We start from the raw sequence: 10,156 nt of genomic DNA, 5'->3' as shown, positions 1-10,156 counted from the left end.
GATGTGTATAAGAGACAGGAGAGAGAGAGAGAGAGAGAGAGAGAGAGAGAGAGAGAGAGAGAATGCAATTAAAGAGATAGGAAGTGAATAAATGGTAAGAGGAAAGTTTTTCTCCTTTCCCCCAAGCAATTCTTTCTCAGGGCTTTTTCCTGGGACAAATTTACTTGTTTTAAATGACTAAATAACAAACTATATGTCCTGTACTGGTAAGCACTTGAAAGTTATTATTTCATTTGATCCTCACAACCACCCTGGGAGGGAGGTGCTATTATTATCTTATTTTACAGTTGAGAAAACTGAGTCAAACAGAAATTGGGTGATTTGTCCAGTCACACAGCTATTGAATGAATGATACTGGATTTGAGCTCAGATCTTTCCTGACTCCAAGCCCAGAGCTAGACCACCCAACCACCTCTAAGGAGGCAAAGAGAAACCTGGACATTGGACTGAGTCTAGGTCTTGGCTGGAGGAAGACCTTGCTTTGATTTGGAAGGATTTTCAGAGTGGTTTCAGCTTTGGCTGCTAGTGAGCCGCCATCTTGGCTCTGCCCCTCCTTTATTAATTTTTAAAAAATCAAATTGTGAAAGTATAATTTATTAAAAATTTAGGACAGACTATGGAGAGTTGCCCCTCCTCATACTTGATGGAATTAACATTTCCATTCAAGTCATTATACCTTTTTGATGGGTGATAGAGTATATAACGTTGAAGCAAAAGTTAGCCACCTGAACCAATATTATGTCCTCGTTGATATTTTTGAGAGGATTAATAAACATTTCTTTGGGGGGACAGCTGGGTGGCTCAGTGGATTGAGAGCCAGACCTAGAGATGGGAGGTCCTAGGTTCAAATCTGGCCTCAAATACTTCCCAGCTGTGTGACCCTGGGCAAGTCACTTGACCCCCATTGCCCACCCTTACCACTCTTTTGCCTTGGAGCCAATACACAGTATTGACTCCAAGACGGAAAGGAAGGGTTTTTATTTATTTTTTAATAAATTTAAAAAATAAATAAATAAACATTTCTTTGTTGGAAAAAAATTAAGGACAGAGAAACTTGTGTTTGAATGCATTATAGCCACCCCAAACTACTCCTTGCACACTTTGAAAGATCAGGAGGGTCTGGACTTCCCATCAGTGTCCTGGCAGCATGCTCAGATCATCCGGCAGTGGTGTCTACAGTGATTCTCAACTGATATTCATAAGGAAAGACATATCAGAAAAGAGGCTCTAGCCCAAAGCACTGGAGGGAGAGGGATCCTCTTTAAGCCTTGAAATTCTCCTAGAGATCCTTGGGGAGAAAGAGTAGCCAGATCTCAGGGGCCCCTGCTTCTCAGGGGAGGTGGGAGTGCCGATAAGACCTCAGAGGATATCATACACAAAAAATAGCGAATGATTTTGATCCATGGATGGGAAATACCTTGTTAGAAAGAGAGTCTTTTAAGACAGAATTTCGCTCAACCAAATCAAATGGTTTTTTGTTTTATTTTCCATAAACACTAGGCTTGGTGGAATTTGATATTCTCTACCTCCTTTAGTTAGTTAGGAAATGGAAATGTGTATTCCACTGTAAAGCATCACTCGTTTGCGTGTTTCTTACTAATATCCTGATTGAGGATTCCCTTGTGAGAAAGCATGCATACCCGCTCTGTGGCCAAGAATTATTTCACCTTCATGCCAACCCTCCTGTTGGTCCCCTACCCTTGCCACCCACCTGGTGTGGGCAGACCCTCGTTGCCTCGCTCCTAGTCTAGTGACAGTAACCTTCTGGTTGGTCTCAGTGCTACTTTTGGCATTCAAAGCCCTTTATAACCTAATTCACCCCAACACACACACACACACACACACACTACTGTCTTCTTCTTACACCCTATGCTCATGGAACAGTTTCATCCAGTGGCCATGAAGGTGGCTGAAGCAGACACTGTTGAGCATGTACAGCTTGGTCAGACATGGAAGAAGCCACGGTCATCCTCTGAATCCCAGACCATCGTCAGGCATCGTAACTTTGGTCTTGAAACTGGACTTTGATGACTCTGGAAGAAAGAGTAAGGCTGATGATTTTTGGACCACAAAGCCTCACTTAAATCCAATTTATGAGCAAATCAAGATATCACCCCTCTTCAGAAACAAAGGACCACCAGCACACCTTAGCCCGTCTCCCCCACTTACTCTCCTATCCAGTGACACTGACCTCTTCTCTGTTCCTCAGAAAAGATGCTCCTTCTCCTGGCTCCCTGCATTTTCTCTGGCTATCCCACATGCCTGGAATTCTGTCCCTCCTCATCTCTGCTTCATGGCATTCCTGGCTTCCTTTATAAACTTTCTCCCCTTTTTTTTTTCCTTCTAAACTCTCATTTTCTGTCTTGCATCAATTCTAAGACAGAAGGGCAAGGACTAGGCAATTGGGATTAAGCCACAAAGTTAGGAAGTGCCCAAGGTCACATTTGAACCCAGATCCTCCTAACTCCAGGACTGGTGCTCTATCCACTGTGCTACTTAGCTGCCCCTTTGGCCTTTCTTTGTACCCCCAGATCTTAGCGCAATGCCTTGCAAATAGCACTTTGACTGACAGGTAGGCATATAGGATGGTCATTGTTGATATTTTCTTAGTCACCTTTTTTCTTTATTAAAATGACCCAGGATTTTTTTTTCCCTCCACCCCATTGGTATCTTCAGCTCCTTTGGCTTCCTTGTGACTTATTCCCTTAATGCCCACACAAATGGGTCACGACTTTATGGACACAGTGTAATCTAGCTGTTTTGCTCATCGTTGTTCTCTTCAATGCCCTTTTCTGCCTCCTTTATAAGCATTCCCAAGAATTCTAGGTCAAGAGCCCAAGTGTGATGGCTTTACTGTCCTTGATGGTGAAAATCACCAGTAAAAATCTTTGCAGGCAAACACAGTGCCACATGCCAGGCACTGGACCAACATGCTAGGAACACAAAAGCAAAAATAGAATAGTTCTTGCCCTCAGGGAGCTGCATTCTACTAGGAAGATACAAGATATACACAGAAAAGTAAATATATAGTTTGTACAGCTTTTACATATCCAAAATACCTTCCAATCTCTATTCCTACCTTCTCTTCACAATAGTCCTTTGAAGAAAGAAATTATTCTAGTTGGGAAAAATGAGGAATTGGGATTTTTCCAAAGAAAACAGCTTAATAGTGGAACGTAAGACTAAAACTCTTCTTCCCACATCTACCAATCATGTAGTTTGTTATTCAATGTGTACACATTGTTGGACATTGTCCATAGGAAGTTATACTTTATGCAAATATGTCACCCATAGGCTAAGAACCTACTATTGTTTTTTGTTGAGTAGTTTCACTTTCTGGGGCCCTTTTTGAGGTTTTCTTGGCTAGGATACTGGAGTGGTTTGCCATTTCTTTCTCCAATTCATTTTACACATTAGGAAACCGAGGCAAAGAGGGTGAAGTGACTTGCCCAGGGTCATCCGGTTAGTAAGTGTCTGAGACCGGATTTGAACTTAGATCTTCTTGAATTTAGGCCCAAGGCTCTATCCACTCTCCACCTAACTTCCCAACCTACTGTTAGTGAGGCAAATGTTTTTTATTTTTGTTTTTTTCTATTAGTGCCAACCTCACCAATAATATTGGTAGATTATATTATGGATATTTATGCTATCTGGAACAAATGCCCCTTCTGATTGATAGCCCATGCTAATGAGGTAGCTGGATGCTGGAAGGTTATATCTATGGTCACAAAACAGAAAAAATTAATCTCAGAGATGATATTGCTTTGTAGTGATTGGTCCCTTTCAAAGAGAAAGAAAATTGAATTTTCTTTGTTAAGATTGCTCAGCTGAGCTGTCGCCTGGCAATGTCATATTAATTATCTACTATTGGGACGTGTTTGTTTTTGATGGAGAACTTTGTTGTTTTTTTCCTTCGGGAGTCTCATATTTCTAGAATAAAAGGGAGAAAGATGACAGGAACAGATTGATAACAAAGATGTCAGACTAAAAAGATAATTTTTGTTTTCCTGACTCTCGTCGTTATTTTATGTTCATAAAATCAGAATTGTAAATAACTGAAAGCTTTGAAAATTAAGTTGAGGAAGCTGAGAAAGTAGTCTAACATGTTTGGGAATGGGTGGAAGTAGTAGTACAGTGGCTCTGAAGACAGTCGTACTGCACACAATTACCAGGAAAAGTTATCTCATGCCTCCGGGGGGACAGACCTTGAGGAGGAATCAGGGGAGCAAGCCTTCCTACACAGGAAGCATGCACCCTTAAATTATGGCACCCTGGCGCACAGCCCCCTTTACCCAATGCTAGTTGAAGCTCCGAGTAAAATAATCAAGTTCTCCTCATCAATCTGATTCCTGCACCATGTAGTTGTTTGCCCACCTGAAAATAACACAAATTTTCATTGAACCTGGAAAAAAAGATCCTTGGCCTGTGAGCTGGATAAATTGACTTTTTTTTTTTTTAAACCCTTACCTTCCGTCTTGGAGTCAATACTGAATATTGGCTCCAAAGAGGAAGAGTGGTAAGGGTAGGCAATGGGGGTCAAGTGACTTGCCCAGGGTCACACAGCTAGGAAGTATCTGGGGCCAGATTTGAACCTAGGACCTCCCGTCTCTTAGGCCTGGCTCTCAATCCACTGAGCTACCCAGCTGCCCCCAGATCATTTAACTTCTAATCCTTGACTAGTTGTGAAACGTTAAACAAATCATGTTATTTCTTCAGTCCTTATTTTTTCATCTATAAAATAAGGAATCTGGACTGATTGATCTCTAAGCTATCTTTCATCTCTCAGATTCCATGATTCATCATTAACATATCTTACTTTTGTTGCAATCTCTCTCTCTCTCTCTCTCTCTCTCTCTCTCTCTCTCTCTCTCTCTCTCTCTCTCTTAAACCCTTACTTTCCATCTTAGAATCAATATTTGGTCTTGGTTCCAAGGCAGAAGAATGGTAAGGGCTAGGAAATAGGAGTTAAGTGACTTGTTCAGGGAGACTCAGCAAGAAAGTATCTGAAGTTATATTTGAACCCAGGACCTCCTGTTTCTAGACCTGGATCTCAATCTACTGAGCCACCTTGGGCTTGAGGGTCAAAATAAAGTACTTCCCTAATCCACGTGTTCCATTACTGAACACTTTGTAGGGGGAGCCAGGAAAGAGGTCAATTCACAAAATACTTTGTTGGTTTAATTATTTAGAGCAGCAACTGCTAATTTCCAGCTGCCAAGTGCCCCTAAAGACTGCTAAGCCTGATGGACAGCAAACAGATGGGCACAGAGCCTGTATCATTTTCAGCTCTGAGTGGAGTTGAATTTAAGGAAGATAAGAGACTCAAATAATATTAAGAAGATAACGGAAGGTCTTCCTGAACTTGGCTGCCTTACAAAGACCTTGTTTTTCCAAGGAAGAGCTATTTTGAAACATTTTCCGCTATGGCTCGCACACTGACCAACTTTTCTTCCATCTCGGGCACCTCCCATCTTTGGACTCTCTTACCAACAAGAACTTTGGAGGGAACTTAGAGGAAGACTCGCTTTCTCAAATGGGGGAGTTTCCACAGAGCCAGTGTTGGCATTCAAAGGGACCTTCCTAGGGAAGAATTCGGAGCTTCTTCAGCATTATTGGTTCCAAACTCATTTTCCTCAAGTGCTTCTTTGTTCCTTTCTTTCCAGGTTCTTTGGATAAGGAGAAGGAAATGCTTTTGGAGGGTGTCCTGTTCTGGGTATATATGTAACTACTGCTTATCTGGTCCATTTTCAATGTTTCAAAGTAATTTTCTCCACTGAGATGTCTCCAATGGAGATTCATGGCATTGTTGTTCAGTCCTTTTAATTGGCTCTCTTTGTGATCCTTTGTGAAGGGTTAGCAGATACTGGTGTGGTTTGCCATTTCCTTTTCTAGGAATCATTTTACAGATGAGTAAACTGAGGTAAACAAGATTAAGTGACTTGCCCAGGGTCACACAACTAGGAAGTAGATGAGGACAGATTTGAACTCAGGAAGATGACTCTTCTTGCCTCCAGGTCTAGTCCTCTATCCACTGTGCCACCTAGATGCCCTTCAATTCATGACATAGAATTTTATAGATGAAGAAACTGAGGCATCAGAGATTAAGTGACTCACCTAGGGTCATATAGCTAGGAAGTTTTGGAGGCCAAATATGAATTCAGGGCTTCCTGACTTTGGGTCCCATTCTCTATCCACTGCATCACCCATAATGTGCAAAGTGAGTTGTTGAATTCATTTACCTACTATATGTCCTCCATGCCTACTTAACACCATCCCAGCAATCTTCTTCACCCTGAGAAGTCCCAACCACAAAAATATTAGACTGGGGAAAAGGGACAGATATTGAATTATCGTCCCACTGTTCCTAGGCAGGAACTTCTCTCCAGTGTCTTCTTCCTCAGCCTGGAGGAGTTAATGTCCTGAGCAAGCAGCAGTAGCAATGATCCTCTTCTCAATTCCTGGCTGCCATGTTAAAATCATAGTCAAGGAGAGTTCAGTTTGGAAAAAAAGATGACTAGATCTAGGGTTCAAATCCTGGTATGGCCACTTACTAGTTATGTGACCTTGGTGGAGTCATTTTACTTCCTTGGGATTTCATTGCCAAGGATTAATGTCTCAGCAGTCATGGTGTCCTGAAAAGAGCATTGGATTTGGAGTCCAAAGACCTGGGTTCGAATCCTAGCTCCACTACTTACCACCTCTGGCACCTTGGGCAGGTTCAATATAATCTTTCTGGGTTTCAGTTTCCTCATCTGTAAAATGAAGGAGTCCCCTAGGTCTATCCCTTCTGGGTCTAAAATCCTTTAACAATAGTGATTAATATTAATTACGACTAATTGATCCTATCCTAAGGATACTGTTTTTATTATTAAATTGAATGTACAGTTATAACATTTATCTACTATATCACCAAGTACAACATAATAGTTAATGTTTACATAACACCTACTGTGCGCCAGGCACTGTGATAAGTGCTTCAAAATTTTTTATCTCTTTCGATCCTCACAACATTGAAACCTAAGTGCTATGATTATCCCCATTTTACAGATGAGGAAATTGGGGCAGGAAGAGATTAAGTGTCTTGCCCACAGTCACATGGCTAGGTCTTTCTGATTTTGGAGTAGTTAAGGGCAAAGTGGATAGAGTGCTAGGTCTGGAGGAGTCAGGAAGACTCATCTTCCTGAATTCCAGTCTTGCTTCACTCACTAGCTGTGTGACCCTGGACAAGTCACTTAACTCTATTTGCCTCAGTTTCTTATCAGTAAAATGAACTGGAGAAGGAAATGTCAAACCACTCCAGTGTCTCTGTCAAGAAAACCCCAAACGGACTTCTGTCCTAGCAGCAATGCAATGACCCAGGACAATTCTGAGGGGTTTATGGAAAAGAAAGCTACCCACATTCAGAGGAAGAACTGCGGGTGTGGAAACACAGAAGAAAAACATGATTGATCACATGGGTTGATGTGAACATGATTCAGGATGTAGACTCTAAATGACCACCCTGGTACAACTATCAATAATATGGGAATAGGTCTTGATTAATGACAAATGAAGAAACCAGTGGAAGTGAGTGTTGGCTGGGGGGTGGGAGGGGGTGAAGGGGAGAGTAAGAACATGAATCATGGAACCATGGAAAAATTTTTTCTAAAAAATAAAATTTAAAAATGAAAAAAAAAAAAGAAAAAAGAAAACCCCAAACGGGATCATGAAGAGTCAGACATAACTGAAAAACAACTAAACAATAATTATAACAAAATTTTCTGATCCCAGGCCAAGTGCTATGTATAGAACCTGTCACACTGGATAATAATAATAATAGCTAACATTTACATAGCATTTACTATATGCCAGGCTCCATGTTAAATATTTTACAATGATTATCTCATTTTATCTTTATGATAGCCCTGAAAGTCGAGTTCTTTTATTACCTTCATTTTACAGATGAGAAAACCAGAGATTAAGTGACTTGCCTAGGGTCACACAGCTAGTGTCTGAGGCTGGATTTGAACTGAGATCTTCCTAACTCCAGGTCAAGTGTTCTATCTTCTGTGCCACTACGATGCTCCAGGATGGAGTGCCTGCTTTTGACAAATGTCGGTTGTGTGACTCAATGGAAAGTCAGGTAGTCAACAAATATTTATTAAGTATCCAGACCCTGTGATAAGCACTGGATATACAAATAAAAATGAAAAGAAAGATGCTCCTGCCCCTCCAGTAGCTTACATTGCACCGTAGGGAGGCAAAATAGAGTTGGAAAGCCCACACAGGGCATGGTGGTGACTGATGGTCAGCACCGGAAACCCCGGAAGGAACTCACCCATCGGGGCCAGAGGCCACAGAGAAGAGAGGCTGTTCTAGCGTGAGAAGGCGGCTGAGCTTTGGTGGCCAAGTCCCAAGAGGCATTGGGAGCGTAAGGAGAAATGGTTCTAGAGTCAGAGGTTCTGGGTTTCCATTGATCCCAGTTTCTGATGCTTACTTCCTAGGTAACCTTGAGCAAGTCATTTAATCTTCCTGGGCTTCCATTTCTTCATTTGTTTGTAAAATCAAGAGGCTGGGCATGGAAGTCCCTTTCAGCTCCAGATCAAATAGTTGTGTCATTCCGGGCAGACCTGTACATTGCAGAAGAAATGCAGATCTGTACAGGGAGAGGGAGTTTCCTCTGGGAGTCCCGATGTCAACGAAATCACATCTAGTTGTTGTTTTGTTTTGTTTTGAAGACATTTATGTAGTCTCTAAAGAGTTTTTCTCTCTCGTGTGTTTTTTTTTCACTCCACCTTTACAATCCACATCCACCCGGAATTTAGTCCATTCTTCCCCACCAGACCCACTCCTCATCCTCTTCTTTTTCGACTCTTTAACATCTTTTCTTGACTCTTCTCTATATTAATAGTCTCCTCCTATGTCTGGGAGAAGAGACAGAATCGAGTTGTGAAGTTGCCTTTTCCAAATACCCATACTAGGTCTATATTCCAAAGGGACCAAAGGGAGAAGAGTAGGGTCCAGGTGTCCACAAATACCCATAGCTGCTCTTTTTGTAGTGACAAAGAACTGGACGCGAAGTGGAGACGGCATCCGTTGGGGGACTGGCTGAACAAATTATGTCGGAATGTATGGACCTGAATGTAAGGGAATAATAATACCGTGGGGTCGGAGGAGACCTAGGAACACTTGTATGAACTGCTGCAGAATGAAGTGAGCAGAACCAAGAGCAAGACTGCTCCAATAACAGCAACCCTGGAAAGACAGCCAACTCGGAAAGACTTGAGCAACGCGAGGACCAATCACAGACCGGAAGACGGGGCTGAAGCGATCTAGCTACCTCCAGACCCCGAGGTGATGCACTCCCGGGGCAGAACGCGACGTCCTTGTTATTGAGTTTGGACTCGACTGTGCTTATATTTGGTAGAAGGATTCATTATTTTTACAGTGGGGGAAGGAGGGGGAAAGGTGAGAAAGAGAGAAAATAAATGTTTACGCATTGAAAAATTATAAAAGAAAGTCACTGCCTGTTCCTGCCCAGGGTGGCCCAGCCGGTCAGGTAACGGCTCGGGACTAGGTTTCTTCCTTAAGCTCCTCCAGACAATGCTCGTTCTGTGCCTCCCCCTGCCTCCGGGCGGCTGGACATCCCTCCCTCTCCTCGGCTCAGTGGGAAGAAGCCCGACCCACCCTGCCAGTTACAGTCTCTTCCTCCCTCCTTCCCTTCCCTCCCCTCATCCCCCAAGCCCAGAGGATTCCTCCCCCCTCCCCTTTTAAGAAAGAGATACGGGACGGACCGACACCACCCCTCACTCCTGTCCGAATCCTCGAATCCAGCTCCCGCCTCCTGTCCCTCCACCCCCTCCGGACTTCCTCCTCATCTCCCCTTCGTTTCTCTCCAGCATCACCCCCAACACGCACACATACACCTTTCCCCTCCCATACCCCCACCCCTCCCGGCTCATTTACATCCCGGAGCCGCTGGCCCAGCCCTGCCCCGCCCCGCCCGGCCCGAACTAAAGCGACGTGTCCTTGTCCCCCCTGGGCAGCCCGAGCCCGCTGGCCCCTCGCACCTGTCCTGTGCAAGCACCTGTTCTAGCCCCGAGCCTCCGATCTACAGGTAAAGGGGCGGGGAAGGGGGTCGCGCGCGGGCACCTGGGGCTGGGGGCCGGTAACTTGG

The sequence above is a fragment of the Gracilinanus agilis genome, chromosome 1, assembly GCF_016433145.1.
Source record: "Gracilinanus agilis isolate LMUSP501 chromosome 1, AgileGrace, whole genome shotgun sequence".
NCBI classification, from domain to species: Eukaryota; Metazoa; Chordata; class Mammalia; order Didelphimorphia; family Didelphidae; genus Gracilinanus; species Gracilinanus agilis.
The sequence above is the reverse complement of the archived record's forward strand: the minus strand, read 5'-3'. Positions refer to the sequence as shown.